Source organism: Microcaecilia unicolor, chromosome 1 (genome assembly GCF_901765095.1).
Source record: "Microcaecilia unicolor chromosome 1, aMicUni1.1, whole genome shotgun sequence".
Taxonomy (NCBI): domain Eukaryota; kingdom Metazoa; phylum Chordata; class Amphibia; order Gymnophiona; family Siphonopidae; genus Microcaecilia; species Microcaecilia unicolor.
In genome coordinates, this window is record NC_044031.1 from 74,065,832 (window position 1) to 74,085,327 (window position 19,496).

At 43.5% G+C, this 19,496-nt stretch overlaps 1 protein-coding gene across 1 annotated transcript in view; it reads left to right on the forward strand.

Moving 5' to 3' along the window:
• DPP6 (dipeptidyl peptidase like 6) overlaps positions 1-19,496 on the forward strand; it is a 931,600-nt gene that overhangs the window by 824,092 nt on the left and 88,012 nt on the right. The window lies entirely within an intron of this gene.

Consider the following 19,496-nt stretch of genomic DNA (forward strand, 5'->3'; position numbering starts at 1 on the left):
GCTCTCAGTGATGGAAAATGTAAGTATGACATCTCTATTGTGAAGCCGAGTGCCACGGCATACTTGTGTGAGGACTGCTAGTCAAAGGGGAATGTTTCTTATAAAGAAGAGAAGAGCACTGGGTAGGAATGCCTTTCAAGGCTCAGCTGCCTATCTGTCAGTTCCTGTCTCAGCAGCCCTGGGTATCACTTCCTGCAGTAACACACAGATGAGACAACCATCACCCCACGCTGCAGGACCACGGTGCACAATGCAGGTAATCAGAACCCTGCCTGAAAATAGCTGAAGGATGTGAGCAAGATCGGACCAGTCACAGGCAGAGTTCTTAGTATCTGAAACATGTCTGAATGAAAATATACACTAAACCAGTGAGTGCCTCACTGATAGGATGCAGATAGCCAATTTATCAACTATAAGTTGGTTTAATTAAAGTAATTAAGCCCCCTCTCTCCCTTTTTGCCCTGTTATTTGTTTAATTTCTCTGAGAAAATGAGGGTTATTCTATAACAGGGTACCCACTAGAGGTGCTCCTTTTAGCATCTATCTCAAGCATATTCTGTAATGAAAAGCAGGTGCCTACTTTGCTTCGCATAGACTGTTAGTGCAAATGGCTGACAACATGCATAATTAAAGCATGATCATTTATAGCAGCCCCATATGCACCTAGATGTCAGCACATACAAGCATAAATAATAGAATACTATTATTTATACATATTCCTCTGTGCTCCACCAGCCAAGTATACACACCAAATCGTACTGCTTACTTTTCCACTAGGCCAGTGGTTCCGAAACCTGGTCCTGGAAGCCAGGGGCATAGCTATGGGGGAGCCTGGGCCCCCGCAAATTTCATACAGGCCCCTGGTTTGGCTAGTGGGGGTCCCCAACCCCTGCCAGCTGAAGCCTTCTTCAGCGCTGGTCTCCAGCGCAGCTGCATTCGCTGCCTGCTCCCTGCTCTTCTTTCTTCTTGCTCCTCCTGTGCACGCTGTGGGACCCCCCACCATAAAAGGTATTTGTTTGTGAGGGAAAGCGGCAAGGAGGCGAGGCGGTGGGGGGACGAGGAGGTGAGATGGTGGGGGGGGGGCAAGGAGGCGAGGCAGTGGGGGGGTGAGGAGGTGAGGCTTGGGGGGGAGGCAGGGCGGCACTCTAAATGTGCCTCCAACCTCAGGCTCTGACCCCCTCCCACCGTGAGGTCTGGCTACGGCCCTGCTGGAAGCACCCCAGCCAGTCAAGTTTTTGGGATATCCATGAATATTCATGAGAGAGATTTGCATGCACTGCCTCCACTGCATGCAAATCTGTCTCATGAACATTCATTGTGGGTATCCTGAAAACCTTGACCGGCTGGGGTGCCTCCAGGACCAGGTTTGAGAACCACTGTGCTAGGCAATAATCTGTAAGAAGTCATTTGCCTGGATAAGTGGCCACTTATATGTGTAAATGACAAACTCCATTTACCTGCCTTCTTGCCATCTAAAACGAGGAGATCCATAAAGAATTACAGCCTGCATGTGTTTTTAGTTTTTCAATAGCATCTCCTGTTTCATTGCTGTTTTTATAAATAATATCTCTTTATGGTTGGTCGTTGGCAGAGCCCTATATAGATATCACAAAATAAAGCAACTGCATACACAGCTAATGAGTAAATACAGGAAAGGGTATTTGTAAAAAGAAATCAGGGTTGTTGTCCTAGCCAAAGAAAGTAGAGGAAATGAAAGAGTCACATTCTGCTCAGTGTGCTGCTGCGGCTAGGAAAGCGAATAGAATGTTGGGTGTTATTAGGAAGGGTATGGAGTCCAGGTGTGCGGATGTTATAATGCCGTTGTATCGCTCCATGGTGCGACCGCACCTGGAGTATTGTGTTCAGTACTGGTCTCCGTATCTCAAAAAAGATATAGTAGAATTGGAAAAGGTACAGCGAAGGGCGACGAAAATGATAGTGGGGATGGGACGACTTTCCTATGAAGAGAGGCTGAGAAGGCTAGGGCTTTTCAGCTTGGAGAAGAGACGGCTGAGGGGAGATATGATAGAAGTGTATAAAATAATGAGTGGAATGGATCGGGTGGATGTGAAGCGACTGTTCACGCTATCCAAAAATACTAGGACTAGAGGGCATGAGTTGAAGCTACAGTGTGGTAAATTTAAAACGAATCGGAGAAAATTTTTCTTCACCCAACGTGTAATTAGACTCTGGAATTCATTGCCGGAGAACGTGGTACGGGCGGTTAGCTTGACGGAGTTTAAAAAGGGGTTAGATAGATTCCTAAAGGACAAGTCCATAGACCGCTATTAAATGGACTGGAAAAATTCCTCATTTTTAGGTATAACTTGTCTGGAATGTTTTTACGTTTGGGGAGCGTGCCAGGTGCCCTTGACCTGGATTGGCCACTGTCGGTGACAGGATGCTGGGCTAGATGGACCTTTGGTCTTTCCCAGTATGGCACTACTTATGTACTTATGTACTTAGGTACACTGGATATTTCTCTGTCCCAGAAGGGCTCACAATCTAAGCTTGCACCTGAGGCAATGGAGGGTTAAGTGACTTGCCCAAGATCACAAGGAGCAGCAGTGGGATTTGAACTGACCACCTTTGTGGATGTCAATACTGGTGCTCTAACCACTAGGCCACTCCTCCACTGAATATGTAGGCTGACTGCCAACTGCAGGAGTTAGCCATGCTCCCTCCCAAGGTCTAAATATCGGCCCTTTTGTGTTTAACAGCATATAGAGAGATACTCCAGGGCCAGCGGTGTTGCCTTTTAAAAGGGATGTCCTAAATACAGAGGTTCTGAAATACAGGAATTCTTGTGACACTTCACTGAGTTTGAGGTAAACCAAAACTGATCTACAAACTGCATGTCATCAAATTTGATTTTTTTTGTTTTTTTTGTAAATATCTATATTGAAACAGAGGATTAACACAGACCAAAAATACATGATATGTGGATCCGGTTTGTATTGAAAATGATTTTGATTCAGCTTTACATGAACTGCCCCACTGTCCATCTCCCCTGTTCTGTAATTTTGTACATCTGTATTCCTTTGGCACACTTCACATAGATTGTAAGTACGACACGGCTTTCTTATTTGCAAACTGTCAATATCCCTTTGAATGCAGTTCTGACTAAACCTGAAGGTAACAATTCAGGGGTCTTTTACTAAAATGCAGTGGCGTAGTCAGACAGCCAATTTTGATGGACCTGAGCCCAACGTGGGTGGGCACAACATTTTTTCCGCCCTGCCCTACCCCCTCCTCAAAATATAAATTGCACTTTCTCTGAAGGTGGCCAGAATTCCCTTTTACCAAGCTTGGTAGGCAGCAGAATCGTCCCTAAGCCACTGATGCAGGCACCCCAATAATGTATAGTTGTCGGTGGCTCAAGGATGCTGTTGTCGACTGCAGAGTTTGGGAGAAGGGAATTCTGGCTTTCTTTGGATGAATTCCACAACTGGGGATGCTTGGAGATCCCCACCAGCTATACAGCAAGGGTCAGGACAGAAGTTAGCCATGCTTGAGCCCAGGTCATAAAATAGAGGAGAACCCCCCCCTGAACCCATCTCCTCTCTGCCTCCCCTCCAATTTCCCCACCTGCCATTACACTATCACACTACAGGAGTGCATACTAAGTTGCAACAATATCAAAATAATTACTAACCAAACACATTATGAATCAATTTATTACATCAACATATATAATTTTTGTTTAATTTTTAAAGACAATGAGGCATCATATATGGCTCTAAAATAATATTCTGGATCTCCTATATCACACAGCTGTTCTAGATCCAAAGCTTTCCAATTTGTCTTAAACATTTGCATCCAATGTCTTATTTTATCTTTTACATAAAAATGTACTTCTGCAACAAACTTAAAAAAAAAAAAGACAACAAAACAGCGACCAGTTCATGTATCTGAGAATGCAGATTACAGCACCGTACAGACTTGATCAACACACTGACAGACCCTCGCCAAATACAGAACAAGGGATCACAAATTAGAAATAAAAATACTTAGACAAAAATTGAGCTGGGAACCCCAAGAAGATAAATCTAGTATGTACTACAAAACTGGAGAAAGAAAAACAGAACTGCATTTACTTTTCTACTGAACACAATACAAAGACATTTACTATGCACATGTCCCAAAGCTAACATATCCCTTTTAAAGCATTCAAAATAAAATTCTTTTTTTCTACCTTTGTGGTCTGGACATTTTATTTTTCCATCATGTTGGTTCTGATTTCTCTTTTCTGCTTTCCTGTCTGTTGTCTTCTAATTCTCCTTCAAGTGGCTGCTGTTCATTTGTCTTTTCTCCTCTCTCCTGTCCATTCCCTCACTACACCTGCTTCTAACATATTGATCATTCCTTTTTGCTCTTTCCTCTTTTTTTCTCTTTTCTGCTCTCTATCAACTCAAATTTCTGCCTCTATCACCCTTATCCTCCTTTGTACTTTTCGGCCATCTATCAAATTTCCATCTTCTCTTACCCAGTATCTCTCCCATTACCCATCTCAAACCTTCCCCAGCCCTCAGTTCTCTTTAATCTTTAATCTAATTCCCATTACCATATTTCTACTGTCTGTAGTCACTATCCTCTCATTCATTTCCTTGCCACCTTCTCCTTCACCTTCACACATGATCCCACCATCCCCTTCATTCTTCCAGCAACTGTTCCCTCTTTCTCCCCATCTCCACTCTTGTAGCCTGACCTCTCCCTGTCCCTGCTCTCTTCCCTCCTGCTCACTCCCCCATTTCTCCAGCATTTTCCCTCTCTCTTCCCTCAATCCCACTGTCCGGCATCTCTCCATCACTCCCTTCTGCTCCTGGATCCAACATCTCCCTCTTTCGTTCCTCTTCCTCCATCTCATCTTCCTTCATGTCCAAAATCTCTCCCTCTCTCCTATTGTCCACCATCTCTCTCTTTCCCTCCCTTGTGCCCAAAATCTCTCTTCCCCCTCCCCAATGCAGTATTTTCCCTTCCTCATGTCCACTACCTTGTCCAGCATTTCTCCTCTCTTCCCGTGCACCATCTTTTTCCCCCTCTAACATTTCTCTCTCTCACCCCTCTTACCCTCCATGCAACATCTCACCCTCCTCTCCACCCTTATGTCCAACAATTCTGCCTCTCTCACCCTCCATGCAACAATTCTCCCTCTCTCACCCCTCTCACTCTCCATGCAGCCTCTCATGCACCCCTCTACCCCATGTCCATTTATCCCTCTCTCATCCCTCTCACCCTCCATACATCATCCCTCCCCTCCACTCTTATGTCCAACAATTCTCCTCGCTCCCCCATTCAGCCTCTTTCCCTCCCCTCCAACCCTATGTCCAACATTCACACACCCTCCATGACCATGTAGCATTTCTCCCTTTCTCATCCTTCTCACCCTCCATGCAGCATCTCACCATCCCCTCCACCCTTATGTCCAACAATTCTCCCCCACCTCCCATGTCCAACAGTTCTCCATTTATGACATCCCTCCTCCACTGAAGCATCTCTCATACCCTACCCCACCTCGCAATTTTCCTTGATTGGGTTCCTGGCAGTTGCAGTGTGGAGGGAAGCAGGCTGGGATCCCACGGTCCTGCATCTCCGCCCCTTAATTGTCGCTCTTGTGTGAACAGGTCTCCTGCAGTGGCAGCAATTCTCACATACTGCCTGGCGCTAAGCTGGAAGACTCCTTTCAGCAGCGTCCCGCCACCTGGTCAGAAAAGGAAGTTGTGACCGAGGGGGCTGGGGCATGGCAGAAAGGAGGCTTCCAGCTTAGTGGCACCAGCAGGCAGCATGTAGGAATCACAGCCACTGCCACTTCTGGGGAACCCATTCACATGAGAGCGACACTTAAAGGAGGGAGATGAAGGCCCAGAAGAGCCCAGCCTGATCCCCTCCAAACCAGCTATGTTAAAGGTGCAGCTCAGGCCCACCCATGGCTACGCCCCTGCTAAAGTGCACTAAGCAGTTAGCATGGGAAGTTGAGCACACTGAAAGGGTAATTCTATAGCCCAGGCACCTGCATTTACACTCCCCTTCTGCACATAAGGATATTCATCCATGAAAGTGCCAACTGCTATTCTACAATGACTCACATAACTTACGTAACACATAAGTGCAAGGGGGTATGTACAAGGTGGGACATGGGTGTAAATCGCAGTGCATAGATTTAGGAACACTAGGCCATATTTATAACTAGGCATGTAAATTTTGGAATGCCCACAAAATGCCTGTTTCACCACCCATAACCATGCCCCTTTTTTCCTGCGCATGTTAAAAGTTTGATGCACATTGTTACAGATGCTTAGTGACTTGTGCACCTAAATTCTAATCAGTGCCAATTAGTGCTCACTATTGCTTGTTAAGTGCTGTTATCAGTGCTCATTAATTTGTTAAGTTATGCACATTGTTATAGAATCTGCGCCAATTTCAGCATGGATCTGTAGGTGCGCTATATAGAATCCGGAAGATGACGCTATATTCAGTAAATGGTGCTCAAAACTTGACGCTGGAAAAAATTGGCTCTCAGCGCTATTCTATAAAGGGCACTCCGGGCTGTGCACTCTTTATAGAGTAGCATATAGTGTTGATTCCTGCACCCAAATTTGGGTGCCCAGACTTATGCCTGATGAAAGCCAGGTGTACTTCCTGGCACCCAATTTGTGTTCACATCTGCAGTATTCAATAACAAGGTATGCAAATTTTGGAATGCCCTGGCCTGCCTATGCCCCTCCTATGGCCACACCCCCTTGGGGGTTGCATGTTATGGGATTTGGGCACCCAGCGTTATAGAATAGTGTGCAGCCAAATGCACATGCAAATCCTAATTGGTGCTAATTTACATCAGTAATTGATAGCATAGTAACATAGTAAATGACGGCAAAAAAAGACCTGCATGGTCCATCCAGTCTGCCCAACAAGACAAACTCATACAGTGGTGGAAATAAGTATTTGATCCCTTGCTGATTTTGTAAGTTTGCCCACTGACAAAGACATGAGCAGCCCATAATTGAAGGGTAGGTTATTGGTAACAGTGAGAGATAGCACATCACAAATTAAATCCGGAAAATCACATTGTGGAAAGTATATGAATTTATTTGCATTCTGCAGAGGGAAATAAGTATTTGATCCCCCACCAACCAGTAAGAGATTTGGCCCCTACAGACCAGGTAGATGCTCCAAATCAACTCGTTACCTGCATGACAGACAGCTGTCGGCAATGGTCACCTGTATGAAAGACACCTGTCCACAGACTCAGTGAATCAGTCAGAGTCTAACCTCTACAAAATGGCCAAGAGCAAGGAGCTGTCTAAGGATGTCAGGGACAAGATCATACACCTGCACAAGGCTGGAATGGGCTACAAAACCATCAGTAAGACGCTGGGCGAGAAGGAGACAACTGTTGGTGCCATAGTAAGAAAATGGAAGAAGTACAAAATGACTGTCAATCGACAAAGATCTGGGGCTCCACGCAAAATCTCACCTCGTGGGGTATCCTTGATCATGAGGAAGGTTAGAAATCAGCCTACAACTACAAGGGGGGAACTTGTCAATGATCTCAAGGCAGCTGGGACCACTGTCACCACGAAAACCATTGGTAACACATTACGACATAACGGATTGCAATCCTGCAGTGCCCGCAAGGTCCCCCTGCTCCGGAAGGCACATGTGACGGCCCGTCTGAAGTTTGCCAGTGAACACCTGGATGATGCTGAGAGTGATTGGGAGAAGGTGCTGTGGTCAGATGAGACAAAAATTGAGCTCTTTGGCATGAACTCAACTCGCCGTGTTTGGAGGAAGAGAAATGCTGCCTATGACCCAAAGAACACCGTCCCCACTGTCAAGCATGGAGGTGGAAATGTTATGTTTTGGGGGTGTTTCTCTGCTAAGGGCACAGGACTACTTCACCGCATCAATGGGAGAATGGATGGGGCCATGTACCGTACAATTCTGAGTGACAACCTCCTTCCCTCCGCCAGGGCCTTAAAAATGGGTCGTGGCTGGGTCTTCCAGCACGACAATGACGCAAAACATACAGCCAAGGCAACAAAGGAGTGGCTCAGGAAGAAGCACATTAGGGTCATGGAGTGGCCTAGCCAGTCACCAGACCTTAATCCCATTGAAAACTTATGGAGGGAGCTGAAGCTGCGAGTTGCCAAGCGACAGCCCAGAACTCTTAATGATTTAGAGATGATCTGCAAAGAGGAGTGGACCAAAATTCCTCCTGACATGTGTGCAAACCTCATCATCAACTACAGAAGACGTCTGACCGCTGTGCTTGCCAACAAGGGTTTTGCCACCAAGTATTAGGTCTTGTTTGCCAGAGGGATTAAATACTTATTTCCCTCTGCAGAATGCAAATAAATTCATATACTTTCCACAATGTGATTTTCCGGATTTAATTTGTGATGTGCTATCTCTCACTGTTACCAATAACCTACCCTTCAATTATGGGCTGCTCATGTCTTTGTCAGTGGGCAAACTTACAAAATCAGCAAGGGATCAAATACTTATTTCCACCACTGTATGTGCTACTTTTTGTGTATACCCTACTTTGATTTGTACCTGTCCTCTTCAGGGCACAGACCGTATAAGTCTGTCCAGCACTATCCCCGCCTCCCAACCACCAGCCCCGCCTCCCACCACTGGCTCTGGCACAGACCGTATAAGTCTGCCCAGCACTATCCTCGCCTCCCACCACCGGCTGGCTCTGCCACCCAATCTCGGCTAAGCTCCTTAGGATCCATTCCTTCTGAATAGGATTCCTTTATGTTTATCCCACGCGTGTTTGAATTCTGTTACCGTTTTCATTTCCACCACCTCCCGCGGGAGGGCATTCCAAGCATCCACTACACTCTCCGTGAAAAAATACTTCCTGACATTTTTCTTGAGTCTGCCCCCCTTCAATCTCATTTCATGTCCTCTCGTTCTACTGCCTATTTGAACGTCTGTATCATATCACCCCTGTTTCTCCTTTCTTCCAGAGTATACATGTTCAGGTCATCAAGTCTCTCCTCATACGTCTTGTAACGCAAATCCCTTACCATTCTCGTAGCTTTTCTTTGCACCGCCCAATTATTGCCCAATTATTGCTATTATTTATCTTGTTAACCTATTAAATTTCACACGCATCTCAAGATTGCACCCAAATTTTGACATGCCTATTTGGGTGACATTTACAGAGTCTGGGGGATATTGGCCACATAAAAAACCTTTGCCCATTGCTGTTTTGCTGCAGCTATCAAAAGAAGGCATCATCAGAACTGTCCATGGTGCTGACTGAAATCCCCTTAGCACTATAGCCTGTGGAACCATCACACATTTAAATTGAGAATATGCCTACAAATGTTTTCTGTTAAATGTAGCTATTGCTATATAAGGGCCATCTACATTCACTACAGCTAAGCAAAATATTTTTTATTTGCATTTATAAACTTGTATTACATAAAGATAATACTTGAAAATACCACAAAGTAAAACCATTAGAATAAACAATCAAAAATAGACCACATGATCTGGTAGTAAGTCCACATTAAGCGAACAGCATAGGAAAGCAAATTACAAATTAAAGGAAAAAGAATGACTCTCTTTCAGGCAAATATTGTACCTAGTACCCTATTATACTTTCTCAACCTGGAACAAAACAAATGTTCATTCTGACTGTTCTGGTACTACATTATCCTTCAAAAATTCCTCTAATTGACAGGAATAAAAAAAAACACATAATGATGATTCTGATATGTAAACAAACATTTATAAGGAAACTTGAGAAATAAAGTAGTTCCAATAGCCAAGACCTTAGTTTTCAACTGCAAAAAAGCTTCTCTTTTCAATTGTGTAGCTCTCGCCACATCTGGAAACATATAAATAACCTGACCACAAAAGGGTTTTTTTTAAAGGAAAATAGGATCTCATTATTTCCATTTTATTCATAGTTGATTGTAATGCTACTATCAAAATAGCTCTTTTAGCCATAATATCCTGAGAAGATTCCAAATACTAAGAAAGGTCTAAGTCATCTGGAGAATTAAATGGCTCCAGGGCTTCTTCTTCTTAATTATACAACGTTCTCCCAATTAGGCAGCTGTAACACCTCTTTTAAATATTTCAAAAAAAGTTCCCTTGGAGAAACATGGTGAGTAATAGGTATATTCAACAAATGTAAATTAAGAGCCCTGGCAATATTCTCTAATTTCTCTAGCTGCCAACAAATAGCATAATTATCCTTAATGACTGCAGCAGAAGCCGACTGCATTAAGGAGGTTTGATTCTCAAGTTTTCCTAACCGGCCTGCCACACTAGTCAGTTTGCTATGCTGTTCAGTCATTTTAGCAGAAGCTTCTTCAGTTCATTTAATCAATTTAGAAAATTGAGTAAGATTGACCTGCAGCATAGATTCCATGTGTGTCACTATTGTCCATAAATCTTTCAAAGTTTCTTCTTAATACATAGCCAAAGATTTTACAGATAGAGACATACCTGATGATGCTTCATCAAGTGATACAGGAGCAGCAAACAAAACTGAAACAGAATCTTACTGTGAAAATACTTGTGGAGGGTCCTTAAGATTCTTGCAATCTCAAAGGACCAAAAAATCCTCAGGCAATGAGGATTTACCTTCCTTGACACTGAGAGGGTGGGTTTTACTCACCCAAAGATAAAGAAGCCTCAATAGGAGAAAGGGACTTTGGGTCATGTGAGGTCAGCTGACTCAATAAAAAAACATGCTGGTCCATCGGACCCTTAACACTGCCCAAACTTGTCTTTCCACCCGAACTCACCACAGACTTGTTCTTTCACTTCACCATATTGTAGACCTCCAAACATCCAGAGTTCTCGACTCCTGGCTCCTGCAGGCAACAAAGGGGCGGTATCTGCCTCTTTGGTCATGCCCCTTCAGGCATGCATCCAAGGCCATGTGCCTACAGCCACATTCCGTGGCAGTGCAGATCTTTTAAACTCCTGGGGTCCTACTACTACTACTACTATTTAGCATTTCTATAGCGCTACAAGGCATACGCAGCGCTGCACAAACATAGAAGAAAGACAGTCCCTGCATAAAGAGCTTACAATCTAAGCAGAAGAGCATTGGGGATGGCACCTGCCCAGATAATGCCTGCCCAAATGCACTGAAGATTAATCTGGTGCTGTTCACAAGAGTTCCGCAGTAGTGCAGATCTTTTAAACTCCTGGATTCCTCATTAGGAGAGCATCAGGGATGGCAGCTGCCCAGTTACTGCCTGCCCGAATGCAATGAAGAGTATTCAGTGCTGTTCACAGGAGTTCTAAGACAGTGTGGATCTTCTAAATTCCCAGGGTCCTTAGCAGAAGAGCATTGGGGATGGTACCTGCCCGGATACTGCCTGCCCGAATGCACTGAAGAGTAGTCTGGTATTGATCACCGCTTAGCAAAATTCTTGACTATTTGTATTCACACCAATTTAACAATGTATGACATCTAAGCCACTAGACCTGTACCCCACTGAAAATAAGATAACTTCCAAGCAAAATAACTTCTTACCACCATGCTGATGGCTTTTATTTTTTAGTATTTCCAAAAGTAGTACCGTTGAAAGTAATCAAGCTACAAAGACGTTTGTTTCATTTTGAAATATAAGGCTTTATTTGTTTTTGACTTCCATATTTCTTCAGCAAGCAAAGAAGAGCAGTGGAACAGCAAATTGGCTCAAAACACCTTTATTTGAATAAATATAAATGTAACAAGGTTGTATCTAGGTGTGTATGTCCAAACTTTATATTCAGTAGTTTATCCTGCCTGATATATTTCAGTAAAACTTGAATGGGCAATTTTAAAACTTCAATATAACCACCTTTTTATGTTTATATTCATTCAAATAAAGGTGTTTTGAGTCAACTAGCTGCTCCACTGATCTTTGTTTGTTGCAGTTGAACATCACCTCTCTTTTATTTAATTTCCATTTTGCTCACACCTTTTTCAGTGGTAGTTCAAGGTGAGTTACATTCAGGTACACTGGATATTTCTCTGTCCCAGGAGGGCTCACACTCTAAGTTGGTACCTGAGGCAATGGAGGGTTAAGTGACTTGCCCAAGATCACAAGGAGCAGCAGTGGGATTTGAACTGGCCACCTCTGGATTATAAGCCTGGTGCTTTAACCACTTGGCCACTTCTCCACTACAGTTCCATGTATCTTCCCCAATGGAACCATTATAAATTGTGACTGTATTTTCCAAAACAAGTAAAAATAAAAAGTGCTCCTAAGTGGTCTTACCTATTATTTAAGATATTATACTAGTTCAAGAGAATCAATTTAGACTGACCGGGTGTCTCAGTGGCAGATGATGTGTTGAAGACGACCTGGAATCATTTTGGTTCCCAGACCTGCCTTCAGTCTGTAAGGATGGGAGTTTCAGCCATCACTCACAGTGATTTCTGAATAAACTCAAGTGGGTATATTAGCCAGGTTCTGCAAGGAACCGCAACTTTTGGCTGCTGGCTGGGAACTGTCACTGAGACACCTGTGCTGAGTTCGGAGAGGGTACAAAAATAGAGAGGTGTGAATGAAGGCTTATAGAAACAGAGAAAAATGAAGGCAGATAAAGATCTTATGGCCTATCTAGTCTGCCCTTCCATGCCATCTACCATCCCTTCCTCTCCCATAGAGATCGTATGTACTTGTCCCAAGCTTTCTTAAATTCAGGTACAGTTTTCCTCTCCACTACATCCACCAGGAGGCCTTTGCATGAATTCACCACCCTTTTTCTGAAGAAGTATTTTCTCAACTTACTCCTCAGTCTGTCCGCATTCACCTTCATATATGTCCCTTCATTCCAGAGCTTCTTTTCAGTTAAAAGAGACTCGCCTCCTGTGCATTTATGCCATGGAGGTATTTAGACATCTCTATTATACCTCCCTTCTCCCCTCTCCCTTCTCCCTCTCCAAAGTATACATATTGAGATCGTTAAGTCTGTCCCCATACACTTTATGACAAAGACCACAGTCCATTCTAGTCTGACTCCATCTTGTTTATAGTGGAGGAGTAGGCTAATAGTTAGTGCAGCAGACTTTGGTCTTTGGGCACTAAGTTCAATTCCCACTGTAACTCCTTGTGACTCTGGGTAAGTCACATAACTCTCTGTTGCCCCAGGTACAAAGAATAAGTACCTATCTCTACTATAATAAAAAGCACCTCCAACGTTCTGAAGCTGACTCCGTGGCTTCACTGAAGTGAAGGGTTCGTAAGGTTTGTCAGATTCGTGAATCTGTCACCATCTCTCTCGACCCCACCCTCACGCCTCTGATAGATCCGCCACCCTCAACGTCATCATGTTTTGACGTCGAGGGTGGTGGACCTATCAAAGGCGCGAGGGTGGGGCCGAGAGAGATGGTGACAGACTGACGAATCTGATGAACCTTACCAACCCTTCACTTCAATGAAGCCACGGAGTCAGCTTCACAACATTGCAGGTGCATTTTGTTACACTACACAGCTCCCTAATTTTTTACTTAAACATTGCAGGGTGGCTGGAAGGGGGGGGGGAAGAGGGGGGGCAACTACCCTGGAACTGGAAGGGAGGGAGAGAGGAGGGGCAACAACCCTAGAACTGGGTGGGTGGGGAGGGAGGGTGGACCCTGGAACTTGGAGGGAGGGAGGTGACCCTGAAACTGGGAGGGAGGGGGATAGGGGGGGCAACGACCCTGGAACTTGGTGGGAGGGAGGGCAGACCCTGGAACTGGGAGGGAGGGAGGGGGCCCCTGGCACACACTCTCATTCTTACACACACACACAATCACAGCTCCCTAATTTTTCACGTAAACATCGCAGGGTGGCTGGAGGGGGGGGGGGAAGAGGGGGCAACTACCCTGGAACTGGGAGGGAGGGAGAGAGGGGGCAACGACCCTGGAACTGGATGGGAGGGAGGGCGGACCCTGGAACTTGGAGGAGGGTGGGTGGACCCTGAACTGGGAGGGAGGGAGGGGGCCCCTGGCACACGCTTTCATTCTCATACATACACACTCTCGCGCACAGTCTCACTCTCTCTATCACACACACTCACACATTCACTCTCTCTCTCTCTGTCACACACACTCACACATTCACTCTCTCTCTGTCACACACTCACTCTCACACACACTCTGTAAAAACACACACACTCCAAGGAAAACCTTGCTAGCGCCTGTTTCATTTGTGTCAGAAACGGGCCTTTTTTCCTAGTATATAATATGTAAACCACTTTGATTGTAACCACAGAAACATAGTATATCAAGTCACAGCTCCTTTCTTTATATCTTTTTGAAGGTGCAGTCTCCAGAATTGCGCACAGTATTCTAAGTGAGGTCTCACTAGAGGTTTATACAGAAGTATTATCACATCCTTTTTCCTGCTGGCCATTCCTCTCCCTATGCACCCATGCATCCTTCTAGCTTTCACCATCGCCTTTTCTACCTGTTTGGCCACCTTAAGATCATCACATACGATCACAAGTCCCACTCCTCTTTCCAAAATCCTATAGAGTTTGATTCTGATTGAACCAGAAGACCCATGGAGAAGGAAGATAATGCAGCCAACCATATTTGTTTATGAAAACTTGTATCTATTTTTTTTTTGTTACATTTGTACCCTGCACTTTCCCACTCATGGCAGGCTCAATGCGGCTTAGCAGCAATTTTTCACATCTTGCCATGACCCAGAATATAGGAAAGCAATAAAATGACCTTTTTTACTAATAGGAAAAAAGTGAATTGGTGTGCAAAAAAAGAAAGGTTCAAAATTCAAGGCTTCTTTAGAACTTTGCTCTAGTGATTCTTGCACAGCAAATGAAAGGAAGTCCATTCAGTTTCAATGGGCTTCCTCTCTTTTGCCTCTCAGGAATTGCTTGTGTGGCTTTGTAAAAGAAGCCTTAAGATAACCAGATTTTTGTGATTGTTCAAATCTTCCTGTGCTGGAAACAGACTCCAACAACAAACCAATATGACTTTAATAACAAATGCACTTAACTATAGGAGAGAATGTGCCAAAATTAAACATCTTATAAGGCACTAGAAACTCTCCTTTTTAATAAATTTGTAACTATGCAACAGCTTTTTTTGGTTTCATCGTGATTTGTGTTTTCAAGGCTATCTTGGCTTCTTTATTGTAAACCACTCAGGTCCTCTCAGAACAGGCAGTATATAAAACTTAGATTAGATTAGATTAGATTAGATTAGATTAGATTAGAAACGTCTGATAGGTGTTTTACTGTCACTTTCTGTGTGCATTTTAGGTATATTCCAAAAGTGGTCAACTAAAAAATGTTTGCTTATTAACATTTCAGCCAATCACATATTTGTAGGGAGCTGGAAATGATTATACCTCTTTTTTTATTCTTTCTAACCCGTTGTGATAATGGAAAAAATTATAAATAGGGGCTCGGAAATCCATCTGCTCATGAGCAAAATAACTCCAAAATAAGCATGATGGGGTGATATTAAGTATGGTAAAAGAAATGGAGTAAAGACACACCGAGTTTAAAAAAAAAACATCCAGATTAGACCAGAATTCCAGAAAATAAAGTTCCCCCTCCCCCAATCTGACTCAACACATTTCCATGGGAGAAACAATAGTGACAATTACAGAATCTATTGACAGTGACATCTAATGGTCACACAAATTATCACACTTGATTTAATTTTTCTTTCCAGTCTAATGCAGGGCCCCTTTTACGAAGCTGTGGTAAAACGGGCCTGCACTGGCGTTGACGTGCACCAAGGCCCCAATTTACCACAGCAGGTAAAAGGCAGCTCTTTCTTTTTTTCAGGAAATAGCTGTGCAGCAAGTGAAGCAGTTGCCTTGCAGCCATTTCGAGGGAAGCACTTACCGCCACCCATTGAGCACTTACCACCACCCGGATATTACCTGTGCCGGGGTGGGAACTATCACTGGGCTGCTGCAGTAGCCCGGCAGTACTTCCCTTTTAGCGAGCAGTAAGCCTGCATTGGACTTACCGCCACTTTGTGAAAGGGGCCAGCAGTGTGATGAATAAATTATATACAGTAAAGTCTCAATTATCCGACTTAAATGGGACCAACCCCTTGTTGGATAATAAAAAGTTGGAAAGTACAGGAAACAGTGGTAACCCTTCAAACAATGCAGAATCAAAGGCAGTAAAAGCAATGTCCTGGCTTACAACGGTGGTAAAACTAGGGGCCCAGGTTCAGAAAATGGAAAGAGAAACAAAGGCATAAAAGCAGGGTCCCGGCTCACAAGTGGGGTCCCGGGTTCAGAAAATGGAAAGAGAAGCCACGTGACATCACCGGGGGTCAGTCAGATATGCCAGATGGTCGGATCAGAGAAGGTCAGATAATAGAGACTGTGCTGTATAGGGCTGTATAGACCAGCTACATATAAAAACACTGACACACAGACACATGTAGAAACTCCCCCCCCCCAGCAACATATATGCACACAGACACACACATGTACAGAGGCAAAAGTCTTGGAAAACATTTCATGAACCATGCAGTGTGTGCTTTCTTTACTTGTTCATTTACCAAAGATACATAATATAATCTTTCAAAGTCTCTTAGCTCAAGGTGTAACTTATATTTATGAAAACTAAAGACTACTGCAAGTAGAGGGGAAATCCACAGGCACACTGCACCATGGTCTATGTAGGTAAATTGCCTGCAGTAACAACAGATAATAATGTTGGTATTCTAGCTTAAACACATTGATTTTTAGCCTGAATTCAATAAGAAGCATCTGTTTGAGAAGCATTCAGTAGCACATTTTCTTCTAATGTTCCTTCAAGCAGCACTCTACACTATAATTCCCTTTTTGCAGTAAGAAGAAATAAAATATTTTAACAGCCACACATTGATTACATAGTTTTAATCACTTTCTTCACTTCCTCTGAGAAAACAATTCAGGGTTAGCATAAGCTGGGAAATAAAATAATGTTAAGAAGAGTTCTGGAAGAAAATAAACTCATTACGGTGTTCCAAACTGCAGGCAGACGTTTCACCAAGTGACTGTAAATTTCCCAGCAAGCTGATTCAAGTTATACATGGGCTTTGATACTCTTAAAAAAAAAACAAAAAAAAAAAGACAAAAACAGAACTAGCTATGTACACATTGGAGCAAAACTAGGAAAGATTAAGCATGTCCGAAAAACATGGGTCCATTTGGACAGTACTATATTTACGCTATCTTCTGAAGCCCAAAGGATTTGTATTAGGTACTTATAAATATCATGTGTGAAATTATCAAGTGCCCTCAGAAAATACAGAGTTTGCTATTCAACAGAGGTAGGTAGTAACAAAGTACTTGTATTTTGGTTCATTGCTTAAGTACAATTGGCAGTACTTTTACTTGTAACGAGTTATATATATATTCTTTGCTATACTTTATACTTCTAACTCATTACAAGTAAGGTATACTTTTGTACTAATTAATAAGATACAAATTTAGAAAGTATTTTTTAAAGTATTTTCCATACCTCTCCAAGCAATGTCAGACCTTGCTTACATCTGATTGAACCCGAACTTCTAGTCCCAGGAACAGCTGAAGACCGGAAGTCCAGGCCCAATCAGATGCAAGCCAATGTCGATCATCACTTGGAACCCCCCCGAGAATGATTGGCCGAGAAAGTGTACCATCAGCCTCAAACCTACCCAGTGTCCTCCGAATCAGTCTCAGCCCCCACCTCCTCCTCATCCTCCTCCACCTATTTTAGCAACAGACTAGTACGATTGTGCTGATTGAAGCAAGGAGGACTCAGAGGAAGCGGTTCTTATTTATTTATTGGGTTTTATTAACCGCCTTTATGAAGAGATTCACCCAAGGCGGTGTACAGCAGGTACAGTTTAACATAAAACTTACAATTTTGTTAACAGCATAACAAAAATAAAATGACTAACTATAAACATAAATATTGCAAGAATAAATCTCGTTCAACATTCAAATGACATGAATTATTTTGATTAATTATCATGATTAATTAATTACTCATAACTCATTGGAAGATGCACTGAAGTCATCACGTGTGTTCAGCAAAGTCCTGATCCTGCAGCCTGACCAAGTTGCTCATAACCCCTCCATTAGTGCTGCGTACTTATCTGCATCTTCCAGGACTGCAGGACCTTTGCGCAGCTTTTTGGCAAAGATGGGCTGGCACTGCCCTGCAAGTCTGCAATCTATCTACAGGGAAATCCTCCCTGGAACTGAGCCCTCTCTGCTCAGACTAATGTAACCTCACACTGTCTGATACACACATGGGCCAGCAGCATCAGATGACACCTGACTACTGGTGCATGCATGTGGGGACCTCTGTGCAGCTGAGTGAATTTTCCAGAGACTTCCACGTATAGCCAGGAGATAGTAGTGCTGCTCACCTGCTACCTGAGATGGTAGCATTAGTCACTGCTACTAATTAGTAGTCACCTAGCTCTCAGTCTCAGAGTCATCACTGTGTCTGCTCTGCACTCTGCAGTAGTACTGGGTTGGGTGTATTATTTTTTGCTATAGAAAGCTAAGCAATCATCCACCACTGAGCCAAGAGAGAGCCGAACAGATATTTGTAGTCACCATTCCCTTGCTTGTCTGACCTATTTAGAGTTATAGAGGAAGGGGGAGGAGAAGCAGTGGGCACCAGTAGCATGTTGCCTTGTTCACTCTTTCCCATTCCCAGTCTCTTCCTTTTGTGCTGGCTTCCCACACAGAAGCCTATCATGGAGGTGATTAAAAGACAAAATATTTATGTCATGAAACACCTAGCTACCCACCTGGGGTTACCCAGCAACCACTTAGCGGGTCTATCCCTAGCACCTGCCGCTTGTGCTCTACACTAGCACCCTCCTCCCACCGACTGGGTCACAATTGCCTCTGGGCAAGTCTCCCATTCTCAAATTATCCCCAGTAATTTCTAGGTTACTTAGGTCAAACTCCCAGTGTCCCACAGTTCCCAGAAAGCACTGACAGACCCAACACACAAACCACCAGGATTCTTTATCAGTCCATACAAGCAGGGTGAACAAATAATTATGTTTATTCTCATAAAAATATGGATCAGTGGAACAGAAAAAGTGCAATCAGCAAAACAATGACAGGTAACTGAAATATGGATCAATTATAATACTAACTAAACATTTGTTTACTTTCTAAAAAGTAGCTGGGGAGATCTGGAAATATACTGCTCACAGGTTATCAGACATAACTGATCACAGGGCCTCAGCAGAGAAATTTGTTTCTCTCTTCTCCCTGGCTAAGACTGGAGCAAAAGCCAGAAACTTCTTGGTAACTTCAACTCCAGGCCAATCAGAGCCCAGAACAACAACATTTGAAAATAGCTGGTTACAGCACTGCAGCACTTCCCCTTTTTCTGTGTTAACTAAAGAAGGAAAGGTCAGTTCCTTGTAACAGCTTAAAATATAACATGTAGCACCTGCTGGCCAAGCTAAAGAAATTCACTTCAAGAATTAATTAAGGCAGTTTTACAGGCTTAAAACCCCCACTGTTCTGTCACACCTCCCTCCTCAAGAGAGAGAC